Consider the following 15,316-nt stretch of genomic DNA (forward strand, 5'->3'; position numbering starts at 1 on the left):
GCGGAGCCCTGTCAGAACAAAGCCCCAAAGTAAGTCAAATATCCAGCTACTGCTTGCCTCACCTGCATCTGGTAAACAAGGGGTTAAATCAGCTGGCTCACATCTCCACTGAAACTGTAGAACCGCCAGGTGCTGCTTGAAGAAAATGCTGCTGTTGTTGCTGGAAATCGGTGGCGTGCTCCTGCTCGCAGAGGGTAAACAGGTAATGTAAAGGAAAAACGGCGGTCACTGCTACTCCACAAAGAACTCCAACCAGGCGCTTAAAAACTAAATTACTTTAATTATCAGACACAAAAAAGAACATCCACATGGTAGTGTATCTCTAACGTGTTTCGTTCTATATAATAAACATTGCAATAAACAACATACCAGTGTACACCCCAAGTGTATTTAAAATATATAAACAACAATAAATACATTAAATAAATATTTTTTAACATACAGTAGAGGCAGCGATTATTCTAACAAAAACCAGTGGCAATTCCCCAAAAGACCCAGGTACACCCAGTTACATTCTGAATACATGCCTTAAACTTTCCTTAAACTAGCCCCAGCATTCCTGCATTGATTAATGGCCTATCAGATTAACAGCGGGGGGTCCCTGGCAAACCCATTCAAACTGAATTGGACTGTCAGGGATCCCTGCTGTGTTAATCCTATGGGTCGTTAGTCAATGCAGAAATGCCTTAAACGTGCCTCAAACTAGCCCAGAACATACCCAGCACATACCCAGCACATACCCAGAATGTAACCCGGCTAGTTTACAGCAAATGTTAGAATAAACGTTGCCTCTACTGTAACTGTTCCCTTTTGGTTATAACCCCCCCATCCTTGACTGTAATCTGTGTAAGGCCCCCTCCCCCTAATGTGTCTGTTAAACTTCCCTGCCTTGACTGTAATCTGTGTAAGGCCCCCTCCCCATAATGTGTCTGTTAAATCTCCCTGCCTGTGTTCCTGTGAGTGAAGTTTATGTAAATGTGGGGAGGGGGATCCCGATGTGCATACAGTATAATGCAGCGCCTCACTGCCAATGGCCCACCCCGTGAGGCCTAACCACCCTCACCCACTACCCACAAGGGAGGCCTACCCACATACCATTGCCCCCCCCCCTCCACCCTCCCATCCTGCCCATGGCCCCTCCGCTGCTGCAAAACAGAGACAAAAATTAAAACATCCAAAGTAATGTCCCCTAACCCCTTAATCACCATAGCGGTTACTAACCGCTACAGTCATTAAGGGGTTAACCCACCCTCACCCACCACTCAGGATGCCTACATACCCTCCCACACTAACCCCCCACCCCGTGAGGCCTAACCACCCTCACCCACTACCCACAAGGGAGGCCTACCCACATACCGTTTGGGAAAATACCCCCCCCACCCCCAGTACCCACAATAAAAACAATACACAGCCCCACAATAAGCATCATTATATTTATTAAATACATTACCCACCCCCTGTGCCCCCCCATAAATACAAGATTTATCCTTTTACAAACAGGGTTCATAACGCAGCCCCACGCGAGTCCCCGGTAGGCTGGCGGGGCACCTGACAGACCTACAGGGTACCAGCAGCCCTTTTCAAACAGGTTCTGGAGGCCTGCTGGTGGGTCCTGCCAGCACATGGCCCCCAGGTGGTCTCCTTGGGTCACCGTGGGCCACAATTGGGTCCCCACGGTAGGCCCAAGGATGTCTGGGAGCCCCGGGTCAGACCCACAGGTGTCTGCGGGGTCTCGGGTGGTTCCCACGGGGGTCTGGGGAACTCATGAGTGCTCACTACGGGTCCGCGGTGCCCCCACAGAAGTGGGACCACACATCTTCATCACCGCACTTATGGGTCGGCGGTGCCCCCACAGATGGGAGGCCACCGCTTCATCCCCGCAGACTACGGGTCCGCGGTGCCCCCACAGATGTGAGGTCACCGCTTCATCCCCGCATGTGTCACCCGTGGAACCACCAGCCTGATACCCGTGAGATACCCGAGGAGACCCGCAGGTGGTCTCCAGAGATCCCACGCAGAACCACGGAACAAACCCTGAATGTAAAAAAAATAAACCTGGCCTATACATTCAATACATACACCCCCCCCAACAACACCTACAGTACAATAATGTGCAAAATAACTATTATCCAGATATGGATAATAGATTAATTGCCCATTATTAGAAACATTAACTAGCATATTCAAATATATAAAGTACTACTGACCTAATCAATAAGAAGGAGGAATGGTCCCGAGGGTGGCCCAGGCGGAGCACAACAGAAAGAAGAGGGGGGGGCTGCAACCAGTGATGAATTAAAACCGCTTTATTTGGTGGTCAAACGAAGGTACATGATCACTTTAACGCGTTTCGGGACCTGCGTCCCTTTATCAAAAAGTGAATTCGCGTCTGTACACACACCAGTTAAGTATTGAATCCCCTGCCTCCGGCGATGACGTCACAGAGCCAAAACTCACGCGTGTTGGTCAGGGAGACCATCCCATTGGCTGACTGAACCGCCAATGAGAGGCCTCGCCGAGAACTCGCCCCCCAGTGAGCCGTAGGATCCGGAGCTAACTGCAACTAGTGTGAGACAGAAAATGATACAAAACACAATGTGAAAATAGCTAAAATTACGTGCAACTTGATGCAAAATAAGGTGGAATAAAAACACGAATGGAAGCACAATTAACATGGTGAAACTGTTTGATACATACTAGTTAGTGACATGACTTGATGAAATTGATAGAATTAGGTCAAGAAAATAATTGATCAGAATATTAAAGTTGAGCATATAGGTATTAACCATAAAGGATTACATAATGAGCACATAAATTAATGAATAATAGTGTCCATAGATAATAACAATGTAGCTTAACTAATTAATGATCAAATCTTGTAAAGTTGTAAGTTGGCAACAGCTAAATACCTGGCTAAAGCACACCATCAAACACATGAATAAAACACATGAATAAATATAATCACATACAAAAAGGGTAAGATGGGGAAAAGGGGAGGGGAAGGAGAGAAGAAATGAAGTGGGAGGGGAGGAGAGAGGGGGGGGGAGTGTGGTAGGGGGCGAAAAGGGGGGGGAAAGGGAGGGGGGGAGAACGGAAGGAAAGGGAAAAGGGGGGGGAGAGGGGAAGGGGAGGGGAGAGGGGAAGGGGAAGGGGGGAGGAAAAGGGGAAACGGAAGGAGGGAATGTGAAAGGGGAGGGGGGGGAAAGAGGGGAAGGGGAAGGGGGAGGGGAAAGGAAGGGGGGGAGAGGAAAGGAAGGGGGGGAGGAAAGGGGGGGGAGGAGGAGGGGGGGGAGAGAGGAAGGGAAGAAGGGGGGGGGGGAAAGGTTAACGGATGGGGGAAGGAAAATCTAGTGATGAATATATATTCATAAATATAAGTAAAGATAAGGACATAGGACATAGGACAATGACAATGACGATTGGTATAAATGCCCTAAATAATAACTGAGGATAAATCAACCGTTACTCCAGAGTGTTAGCCATAGATATGTATGGGAACCATAATAATATTATAAAAGAAAATGTTTAAGTTCCCAGTCTAGATTCATGCCCCTGGGTACCAATGACCCAAGGGCATAAATCCACAACATCTCTCTTTGATTCAAAAGAGACTCTCTATATCCTCCTCTGGGATAGAGATGTATATGTTCTATGGCACTGAACTTAAAGTTCTTAATGGAACCATTTTGGCATTGTAGAAAGTGACGTGCCACCGGATATTTTTCATCTTTGTTGAGAATGGTTCTTACATGTTCAGTAATTCTCTCTTTTAATGGATGAATCGTCCTACCCACATAGGAGCTGCCACATCCGCATGTGAGTGCATAAACAACAAATTTAGTATTGCATGTCATAAATGAAGACAATTTATGATTTTTCTTTGTATTTACATTTCTGACATATTTGATTGGAGAAGCATACCTGCACATTTTACAGTAACCGCAACTGAAGAAACCATTCACTTTAGTTTTTCTTATCTGTCTATCAGGATCAAATAAATTGGGGGACACTCTATTACCGATGGTTTTAGCTTTTCTAAACACCATCTTAGGTCGATCTTTTATATATTTCTCTATATCTTTGTCTAATTTTAGTACATCCCAGTGCTTTTTAGAATAGCTCTGATATGTTGTGCCTGCCTAGAAAAGGTAGTAATAAATAAAGGTGAATCCTCAGAGTGTTGTTGTGCATTCTTTTTGTGTTTACTCATGGTCTTTCCGAGAAGTGCTTTCCTATCCATGTTGAATGCAAATTTACATGCTTTGTTGATGTCTTCCTCTTTGTAACCCCTATGTCTAAATCTCTCTGAAAGTTCTTCTGCCTGTGCCAGGAATGTCTGGTCTGTTGAGCAAAGTCTCCGAAGTCCCCCTATTGACACACGAGAGAGACTCTCCTATATGGAATTGGGTGCTATACAAGATATGAATGACTTACTATCTGAACAAGAAACAGGGGATTATCTATAATAGACAAAGAACAACAATTTCATTTCCTCACAGATAGTAAGCATACTACTTTTAAACACCCATCCATTTTATGTCCCCTTTTCAGCAAAGGTGCTCATATCAAAACATTCGAAATGTTAGTAGAAAAAGACTTACAGACATTAGTTAGGGGTTATTCACTGTCTGGCTGTACTTATAGCAATGTCTCCAAAAAGGAAGGATTCAACTTAGCTCACTTAGTCAAAGAAGTGACATTGTTATAAAAAATGCAGACAAGGGTGGAGCTGTGGTGGTTATGCATGCAGATTTTTATTTACAGGAAGCACTCCGACAATTGAACAACAATGAGGCTTACTGCAGGCTAGAACGGTCCCCACAGCTCCGTACCTTGTTGAAATCAGAGAGCTGCTGGACATGGGCAGGGAACTAGGGGTTCTCACACAACAAGAATACAAATATTTGTATAATTCATTTCCCACAGTACCTATTTTTCACCATCTCCCAAAGATCCATAAGTCTCTGGTTAACCCTCCTGGTAGACCGATTATATCGAGCATTGGATCTTTGGGAGATGGTTTATCTAGGTACGTGGATCAATTCTTGCAACCAATGGTTAAGACGCTCCCATCATATCTACGAGACTCTACAGATTTGTTGTCAGATATACAAAGGATCTCATGGTCACATTCTTATCAATGGGTGACTCTAGATGTAACTTCATTATACACTATTATCAATCACACTTTGGGTATTAAAGCAATTAGTCATTATTTAAATCACTCAAACATTCACTTGGCACAGAGCACTTTTATTCTAGATTCTATAATTTTTTTATAACAACACAATTACTTTTTATTTAACAACACTTATTACTTACAAACACAAGGCACAGCTATGGGGACCTCCTTTGCACCCTCATATGCCAATCTATTTATGGGCTTTTGGGAAACCACTTTTATTTTTGGTGACACCAATCCCTTTAGACACAACATCCGTTTTTATCGTCGCTATATAGATGACCTTCTTATTATTTGGTCTGGTAGCACATCTACACTACATGAGTTCTTTGTATATCTGAACAATAACACATTCAATCTAAATTTTACAATTAAATGACATGAGAGCGAGATGGATTTTCTGGATCTGCATCTATATGTTGATGCAGAGCTCAGAATCCAAACTAAAATGTTTAGAAAAGAGAACTCCAGAAATTCCCTGCTTAGGGCCAAAAGCGCACATCCTCAATTACTTATTACAGTATCCCGAAGGGGCAATTTCTTAGACTTCGGAGACTTTGCTCAACAGACCAGACATTCCTGGCACAGGCAGAAGAACTTTCAGAGAGATTTAGACATAGGGGTTACAAAGAGGAAGACATTGACAAAGCATGTAAATTTGCATTCAACATGGATAGGAAAGCACTTCTCGGAAAGACCATGAGTAAACACAAAAAGAATGCACAACAACACTCTGAGGATTCGCCTTTATTTATTACTACCTTTTCTAGGCAGTCACAACATATCAGAGCTATTCTAAACAAGCACTGGGATGTACTAAAATTAGACAAAGATATAGAGAAATATATAAAAGATCGACCTAAGATTGTGTTTAGAAAAGCTAAAACCATCGGTAATAGAGTGTCCCCCAGTTTATTTGATCCTGATAGACAGATAAGAAAAACTAAAGTGAATGGTTTCTTCAGTTGCGGTTACTGTAAAATGTGCAGGTATGCTTCTCCAATCAAATATGTCAGAAATGTAAATACAAAGAAAAATCATAAATTGTCTTCATTTATGACATGCAATACTAAATTCGTTGTGTATGCACTCACATGCGAATGTGGCAGCTCCTATGTGGGTAGGACGATTCGTCCATTAAAAGAGAGAATTACTGAACATGTAAGAACCATTCTCAACAAAGATGAAAAATATCCGGTGGCACGTCACTTTCTACAATGCCAAAATGGTTCCATTAAGAACTTTAAGTTCAGTGCCATAGAACATATACATCTCCATCCCAGAGGAGGAGATAGGGAGTCTCTTTTGAATCAAAGAGAGATGTTCTGGATTTATGCCCTTGGGTCATTGGTACCCAGGGGCATGAATCTAGACTGGGAACTTAAACATTTTCTTTTATAATATTATTAAGGTTCCCATACATATCTATGGCTGACACTCTGGAGTAACGGTTGATTTATCCTCAGTTATTATTTAGGGCATTTATACCAATCGTCATTGTCATTGTCCTATGTCCTATGTCCTTATCTTTACTTATATTTATCAATATATATTCATTACTAGATTTTCCTTCCCCCTTCCATTTCCCTCCCCCCCCTCTTCTTCCCTTCCTCTCTCCCCCCTTCCTCCTCCCCCCCCCCCTTTCCTCCCCCCCTTCCTTTCCCCTCCCCCTTCCCCTTCCCCTCTTTCCCCCCCTCCCCTTTAACATTCCCTCCTTCCGTTTCCCCTTTTCCTCCCCCCCTTCCCCTTCCCCTCTCCCCCCCCCTTTTCCCTTTCCTTCCTTCCGTTCCCCCCCCTTCCCCCCCCCTTTTCCCCCCCTACCACACACCCCCTCTCTCCTCCCCTCCCACTTCATTTCTTCTCTCCTCCCCCCCCCCCTTTTCCCCATCTTACCCTTTTTGTATGTGATTATATTTATTCATGTGTTTACATACGGAAGATGGTGTGCTTTAGCCAGGTATTTAGCTGTTGCCAACTTACAACTTTACAAGATTTGATCCTTAATTATTTAAGCTACATTGTTATTATCTATGGACACTATTATTCATTAATTTATGTGCTCATTATGTAATCCTTTATGGTTAATACCTATATGCTCAACTTCAATATTCTGATCAATTGTTTTCTTGACCTAATTCTATCAATTTCATCAAGTCATGTCACTAACTAGTATGTATCAAACAGTTTCACCATGTTAATTGTGCTTCCATTCGTGTTTTTATTCCACCTTATTTTGCATCAAGTTGCACGTAATTTTAGCTATTTTCACATTGTGTTTTGTATCATTTTCTGTCTCACACTAGTTGCAGTTAGCTCCCGATCCTACGGCTCACTGGGGGGCGAGTTCTCGGCGAGGCCTCTCATTGGCGGTTCAGTCAGCCAATGGGATGGTCTCCCTGACCAACTCGCGCGAGTTTTGGTTCCGTGACGTCATCGCCGGAGGCGGGGGATTCAATACTTAACTGTGTGTACAGACGCGAATTCACTTTTTGATAAAGGGACGCAGGTCCCGAAACGCGTCAAAGTGATCATGTACCTTCGTTTGACCACCAAATAAAGCGGTTTTAATTCATCACTGGTTGCAGCACCCCCCTCTTCTTTCTGTTGTGCTCCGCCTGGGCCCCCCTCGGGACCATTCCTCCTTCTTATTGATTAGGTCAGTAGTACTTTATTTATTTGAATATGCTAGTTAATGTTTCTAATAATGGGCAATTAATCTATTATCCATATCTGGATAATAGTTATTTTGCACATTATTGTACTGTAGGTGTTGGGGGGGGTGTATGTATTGAATGTATAGGCCAGGTTTATTTTTTTTACATTCAGGGTTTGTTCCGTGGTTCTGCGTGGGACCTCTGGAGACCACCTGCGGGTCTCCTCGGGTATCTCACGGGTATCAGGCTGGTGGTTCCATGGGTGACACATGCGGGGATGAAGCGGTGACCTCACATCTGTGGGGGCACCGCCGACCCATAAGTGCGGTGATGAAGATGTGTGCTCCCACTTCTGTGGGGGCACCGCGGACCCGTAGTGAGCACTCATGAGTTCCCCAGACCCCTGTGGGAACCACCCGAGACCCCGCAGACACCTGTGGGTCTGACCCGGGACTCCCAGACATCCTTGGGCCTACTGTGGGGACCCAATTGTGGCCCACGGTGACCCAAGGAGACCACCTGGGGGCCATGTGCTGGCGGGACCCACCAGCAGGCCTCCAGAACCTGTTTGAAAAGGGCTGCTGGTACCCTGTAGGTCTGTCAGGTGCCCCACCAGCCCACCGGGGACTCGCGTGGGGCTGCGTTATGAACCCTGTTTGTAAAAGGATAAATCTTGTATTTATGGAGGGCACAGGGGGTGGGTAATGTATTTAATAAATATAATGATGCTTATTGTGGGGCTGTGTATTGTTTTTATTGTGGGTACTGGGGGTGTGGGGGGGTATTTTCCCCAACGGTATGTGGGTAGGCCTCCCTTGTGGGTAGTGGGTGAGGGTGGTTAGGCCTCACGGGGTGGGGGGTTAGTGTGGGAGGGTATGTAGGCATCCCGAGTGGTGGGTGAGGGTGGGTTAACCCCTTAATAACTGTAGCGGTTAATAACCGCTATGGTGATTAAGGGGTTAGGGGACATTACTTTGGATGTTTTAATTTTTGTCTCTGTTTTGCAGCAGCGGAGGGGCCATGGGCAGGATGGGGGGGTGGAGGGGGCAACGCAATGTGGGTAGGCCTCCCTTGTGGGTAGTGGGTGAGGGTGGTTAGGCCTCACGGGGTGGGCCATTGGCAGTGAGGCACTGCATTATACTGTATGCATATCGGGATCCCCCTCCCCCTCCCCACATTTACATAAACTGCACTCACAGGAACACAGGCAGGGAGATTTAACAGACACATTAGGGGGAGGGGGCCTTACACAGATTACAGTCAAGGAGGTGGGGTTATAACCAAAAGGGAACAGTTATGTTAAAAATATGTATTTAATGTATTTATTGTTGTTTATGTATTTTAAATACACAGGGGGTGTACTGTATGTTGTTTATTGCAATGTTTATTGGGGGCAAATGTCCCCAATAAACATTCTATTCTGCCTTAACGGCTGTCAGCTATGGTAATGAAGCAGCATTTCTGTATTTTAATAATATTGTGCAAGAGCAGGGGATCCCTGAGCTTTGATTTGTGGCTCAGGAAACCCCCTGCTCACTGTACAATATTATTAAAAATACATTCATGCCTATAAGTGATAAATATAGTTAGACTATAGTTAATATACTTACTTTCTTCATGCAAGACCAATAACCTCAGCTGATATGACATGGATCTAATTGCATTCTCTTCACAGGTATGTCCCTTGATGTGCAAGTCTTGTTTAAAAGATTTACTCAGTGGCCTTAAGCAGTGATAATTTTGGTATGTCCCTTGATGTGCAAGTCCTGTGTAAAAGATTTACTCAGTGGCCTTAAGCAGTGATAATTTTGGTATGTTTGAATATCAAAAGGTGTTTTTTTCCCCTCCCCTCTTAAATGTGTGCTGTTAATTGACCAACTGGAACAAGCTGATTTATTGGGGCGGGGGGGGGGGGTGTCATATGACTGCTTTAGATGTATAAAACACTTATACCCCTTGCATTGGCAAGGAAGCATTGGCATCTTAAGAGTGATGCATTTAAAGTGATCATTTTAAGTGATAAATATAGTTAGACTATAGTTTGACTAGAGGTGACTGGGAACTGCATCCTTTCTACAAACTCTCTTACTCAAGGCAACAAACGGTGAGCTTATATGACCACACTTTGATCCCATGCTTGTTACACTGCATATTTTAACCCCACACCCCTTTACAACTTATTTCACTGCAACCTCTCTCAAAACTGACTGCACACAATACCTCCCACACCCACTCAGCCCACTGAAACCCAGAACTGACTAGTATTGGAATGCAGCAAAACATTTGACAAGGAACAGGCACACCCCTGCTGTTTAGTCTGCACACACTCACAACAGCTCTATGCAGCACAGCCTACCTCTGGCATCATGATCCTGCTATGTATCTTACCTTTTTTCTTTCTACTGGCCTCATGGAAATGTTACTCCCTCTATACACCACAAACTCCTCCATCCTTTATTTATATTCATGTATTTATTTATTTATTTAGATTTATTTATTTATTGTGTGACTGCTGTGTGTTAATTTTTTTTATTGTGGGTAGCGGGGGTGGGTGAAGGGGGTATTAGTCCCAACGGTGGTTGTTTAGGGCTTGTGGGGGTAGCGGGAGGGGTTAACCCCTTCATAACCATAGCGGTATTAACTGCTACGGTCGTGAAGGGGTTAAGTGCACCCGCAACCCTCCCGCAAGTCCTAAACTCACACCAAGGGCCAAATACCCCCTTCACCCACCCCCGCTACCCACAATAAAGCGGGCACGGTGGTTTAACCCCTTCATTGCCTTAGCGGCTATCAGCTATGGTAATGAAGCAGCATTTCTGTATTTTAATAATATTGTGCAGGAGCAGGGGGTCCCCTGAGCTTTGATTTGTGGCTCAGGGAACCCCCTGCTCACTGTACAATATTATTAAAACTACATTCATGCTGCTTCGTTACCATAGCACATAGCCGCAAAGGTAAGGAACGAGTGTTTATTGATATGGGTGTTTAATTCCTACTGTAGATGTGCAGAGGGTCTCCGGAGCAGAACCGCTTTGGTTTTAGGTATGGGGACCCCCTGCTTCCTGAGATACAGGCCCCTTTATGGGGTGCCGGTATCCCTCTGCTTTGTTTATACACCTTGAAAAAGAGCGTTCCGCTCGAAACGTGTTGGTGGGGGCCCGTGGGCTCACTGTATTTTTATGGTTTGATCCATTAAACATTTTTTATGGGTCACACACTCTCTTGCAGTTTGTTTTTCCCTTCCTGTGCCTAGTTGTGCTTCAACCTTCCTAAACTGCATTGCTGTCACCATTGGATAACCGGATGCACACACCTAAGGAGGAAAATCATGAAGACCATCTACATGTGAGTAACACTACTCCTATACACCTTTTCATTGTTCCACAGCGATACATCTGACTGGACACTAGCTAGTGGGAGTTGTTACTTTTAGTAGTGGAACTCCATCCCATCCATCGTGTTATAGTGGACATAGGTGTGATCTACATGTGATCTGTTGGTCTATTATTTTCGTGATACTCCTAGGATTTTCACAGTTGGATAATATATGCATGGATTTGCTTTTGTTCTTATCAGTGTTTTAGAGCACCATACAGCATTTTTTTCTAATTCCTACTGTAGATGTGCAGAGGGTCTCCGGAGCAGAACCGCTTTGGTTTTAGGTACGGGGACCCCCTGCTTCCTGAGATACAGGCCCCTTTATGGGGTGCCGGTATCCCTCTGCTTTGTTTACATTCCGCGGTCACGTGATCGGGACCTTTAAATGCAGAGGGATACTGGCACCTCATAAAGGGGCCTGTATCTCGGGAAGCAGGGGGTCCCCGGACCTAAAACCAATGCGGGTCAGCTCCGGAGACCCCCTGCTCATCTTCACTATGAATAAAAATGTATTTTAAGAGGCGCATGCGCGATGGAAAGGCAGATGGCTGCTTAAGCCTAGAGCTCCGTCCCCCGCCAACACATTAAAGCTGAAAAAACCATTTTATTGCGACCTTCAATCCCCAGCACTTATACTCAGTGAATAAAGAGCAATCAGAGATGGCCCCGCAATCTAATAAAAAGAAAGCCACGGGCGATCTTCGCAGATACCTCAACAGATCTGCGGCAAAGGGTTCCGGTGCCGAAATGGCGGCGGGCTCAGCCGCGGGGTCGGACTCCGACCGCGAGGAGGAAGCAGTGGAGGAGCCTGAACAGCTGCCGATAAGGCGCTGTGATTTTGACCGGCTCTATAATGACATGCATAAACTGTTTCGGGCAGAAATACAGGAACTTCGCAAGGAGGTTCAGGGAGTGGGGGAGCGCACAGGGGCGCTGGAAGAAAAAATGGCGGCAACTTCAAAAGCCATGCGAAAATCTGACAAGAGATCCTCACACTTACAAGCCCAAATCACAGAATTAGCAGAGCGGCAGGAAGATGCAGAGAACAGGGATCGCCGCAATAACATACGGATCCGTGGCATCCCTGAAGAGATTACAGAGATAGACGACTTTGTTTCTCGCTGGATGACGTCCCTGCTGCCCGACACCCCTACACCGGAGCTCCTGATGGACCGCTGCCACCGCGCTCTCAGGAGCCGACCTGTTGCTAATCAACAGCCACGCGATGTAATAGCACGACTGCATTACTTTCGTACCAGAGAAGCACTTTTCCAGAAGACACGCACCCAAAATGCCTGCAAGTTCGAAGAAACTAACCTCCAACTGTTTCAGGATCTCTCCCCGCTCACACTGGCTAGACGGCAGAAACTGCAGCCGGTCACGAGGCTCCTTCGGGACAGAGCCATTAGATATAGATGGACCTTCCCGTTCGGCCTACTTGTCATCAAGAACGGGAGGGCCATCTCCATGAGAGAACCAGAAGAGGGGGATGATTTCCTCCACAAACTGGGAGTGAAAGAGGCCCCGATCAACAGGCCTCAAGAGGAGCCATCACGAGAGGTGGACTGGCAGAGAGTGGCTAGCCCCAAACGGAGCCGGGAGCCGCAGAAGGGCGACACCGATTAAAACAAGGGACACTGCAATGTGTTTTACACTATGTAAATCAGCCCAAACCAACTTAAAGTTTCCGCAGTTGCGGACCCAGTTTGCGTCAAAATGGCGCTGTTGACATACACTCTCACCCAAGCAGTGAGGAGACTGCCCCCACCGAAGCCCCAGTAATGGGACAAAAATATCCCCTTAAAAACACGTGGAAGCGATTGAACACTGTCCGACGAGCTGAAAAAGAAGATCAGCGGCACACTTACCTTGTCGGGCGGCTGAGAAGAGAAAAGCGGGTCACGGTGGATGGCGGTGACACGCAGGTTGACCAAGATGGAGGCGTTCCTGGTCATGGCAGACGGAGAAACCAGCACCGGAAGAAGAAGGACCAGTGGCGGGAAGACAACGCGGGAAGACATCCATCTCTGTGACCAGCCGAGGAGAAAATGGCGCCGCCCGGAAGGACGTCACAGGATCTGGCCCGGCGGCCATCTTGGTAGAGGCAGAGGTGGTACCATCTAAAGACAAGAGGCCAAAGGCGGACATACGTCATAGGCCCGCGACGGACATTGTCGCGAGGAGTTTAAGCACCCACCATAGACATGTATTTCAGCCTAAACTCAGCCACATAAACACCAGTAAAGAAAACAATAAAAATCACACACAGCTCACTATATAGGGAACATAAATCAGAAACACTGAGAGAATTAAAAGGGACTCCCGGGCCCTAGAGGTAAGGGGGGGACAGAAAGGAGGTCCATAGCTCTATAAGCATAGGACACATCCCAGAACACAGAATACAGGCATAAGGAGAGTGAGTTACGGTCACACATGGTTCCGGTTTATCATAATAAAAAAAAAAAAAAAAAAAAAAAAAAAAAGGGGGGGAGAAGAAGAAAAGAGAGGGGAGGGGGGGGAAAGTTTAAAAAAAAAAAAAAAAAAAAAAAAAAGTGGTTACTGTTTTTGTTTTATATGGCATTACTTGGCGGGGAGGAGAGGGAGGAGAGCTCACGCCTACCATCGTCATGGGACTCCACGTGGGCACCTGAGGGCTATCCCTCAGGGAGCCCATGCAAGACCCCACTGGGCCGGTGGGAGGGGACTCTAGAGACGGGAGGGAAACCACCCGGGCTGGGGACCTGACCGGACACCCAGGAGGGGCAACCAGGGTGACAGCGGGGGGTCGACCCCGTCTGTACACCAAAGGTTCTATTTGTCTATGTTGTGTTCCCCATGTTTCCCCGGTGTGTGCCCCTTCGTTTTTCCCACATGCAGACCGTGAGTCCAGAAACAAGGGCAAGGAACAGAGTCCGGAGATAGATCTGAGGACCACGCCCCATAACTGGGCCAGCAGTGTGCATGATAACACAAAGAGTCTTCCATACCAGCAGGCATCAGAGGGACCCTGGATAAGCACCCCAGCCGTCGTCACACCATGGGCTCTGTCGGTTGATTTCGAAAGAGAAAAGGTCAGGCAATACACTCATGAGTAAAGGGATCACTATTATTTCACACAATGTGAAAGGCTTTAACAATCCAGGGAAACGCAGACTAGCTATGGCGGACTATAAAAAAACAGACCCCGACATAATTTTGTTACAAGAAACGCATTTCTCCAAAACTAGCTCACCAAAATATATTGATTATAGATTTAGGAATTGGTTCTCAGCCTCAGCCACCAAAAAAAAAAGAGGAGTAGCTATTTTACTGCATAACCGTTTGCCCTTTGCGATTAAGACCATTAAAAAAGACTACAACGGCCGATTTTTAATTATAATCGGCGAAATAAGAGGCCAACCGATCACACTGGCAAACGTTTATGCGCCAAGTGAAGGCACAGAAGCTTTCCTGGATCGGTTTTTCTCAGTCCTCCAGAGGATAGCACAGGGATGCATAATACTAGGGGGCGATTTTAATCAGACACTAGATCCAGTAATGGATAGATGCACCCCGAACGGCAAAGTTAAATCAAAGGTTAGACAAACCTGGAATAGAGGGCTGAGAGCTAATAATTTGTTAGATATATGGAGGGAACAACATCGCCAGGACAAAGGATTTACATTTTACTCCCACCCACATGACAGATATAGTGGGATAGATTACCTCTTTGTATCCAATAGAATGGTTTCACAGATCTCCCACTCGGGCATCCACGATATTTCGTGGTCAGATCATGCGCCGATAGAGCTGCGGTGCTCCGATTTTATTCTAGACAGACCAGGAGCGAACTGGAAACTAAATGAAGTTTTAATAAAAATCCCCGATATTGCACAAAAGGTAGGGGATAGAATCAGGGAATATTTTCAAGAGAATATGGGAAGCGTGAATTCGCAGGCTACCCTATGGGAGGCCCATAAGGCAACTCTGAGAGGAGAGCTCATAAGGATTGCAAGCAAGCGAAAGAGGGAGAAGGACACAAAAATTAATCGGTTACAAGAAGAATTGGCAGTCCTCTCAGCTCGACATAAAATTAGCAAAGATGCAATGACCCTTAAGGAGT

Source organism: Ascaphus truei, chromosome 7 (genome assembly GCF_040206685.1).
Source record: "Ascaphus truei isolate aAscTru1 chromosome 7, aAscTru1.hap1, whole genome shotgun sequence".
Lineage (NCBI taxonomy): Eukaryota > Metazoa > Chordata > Amphibia > Anura > Ascaphidae > Ascaphus > Ascaphus truei.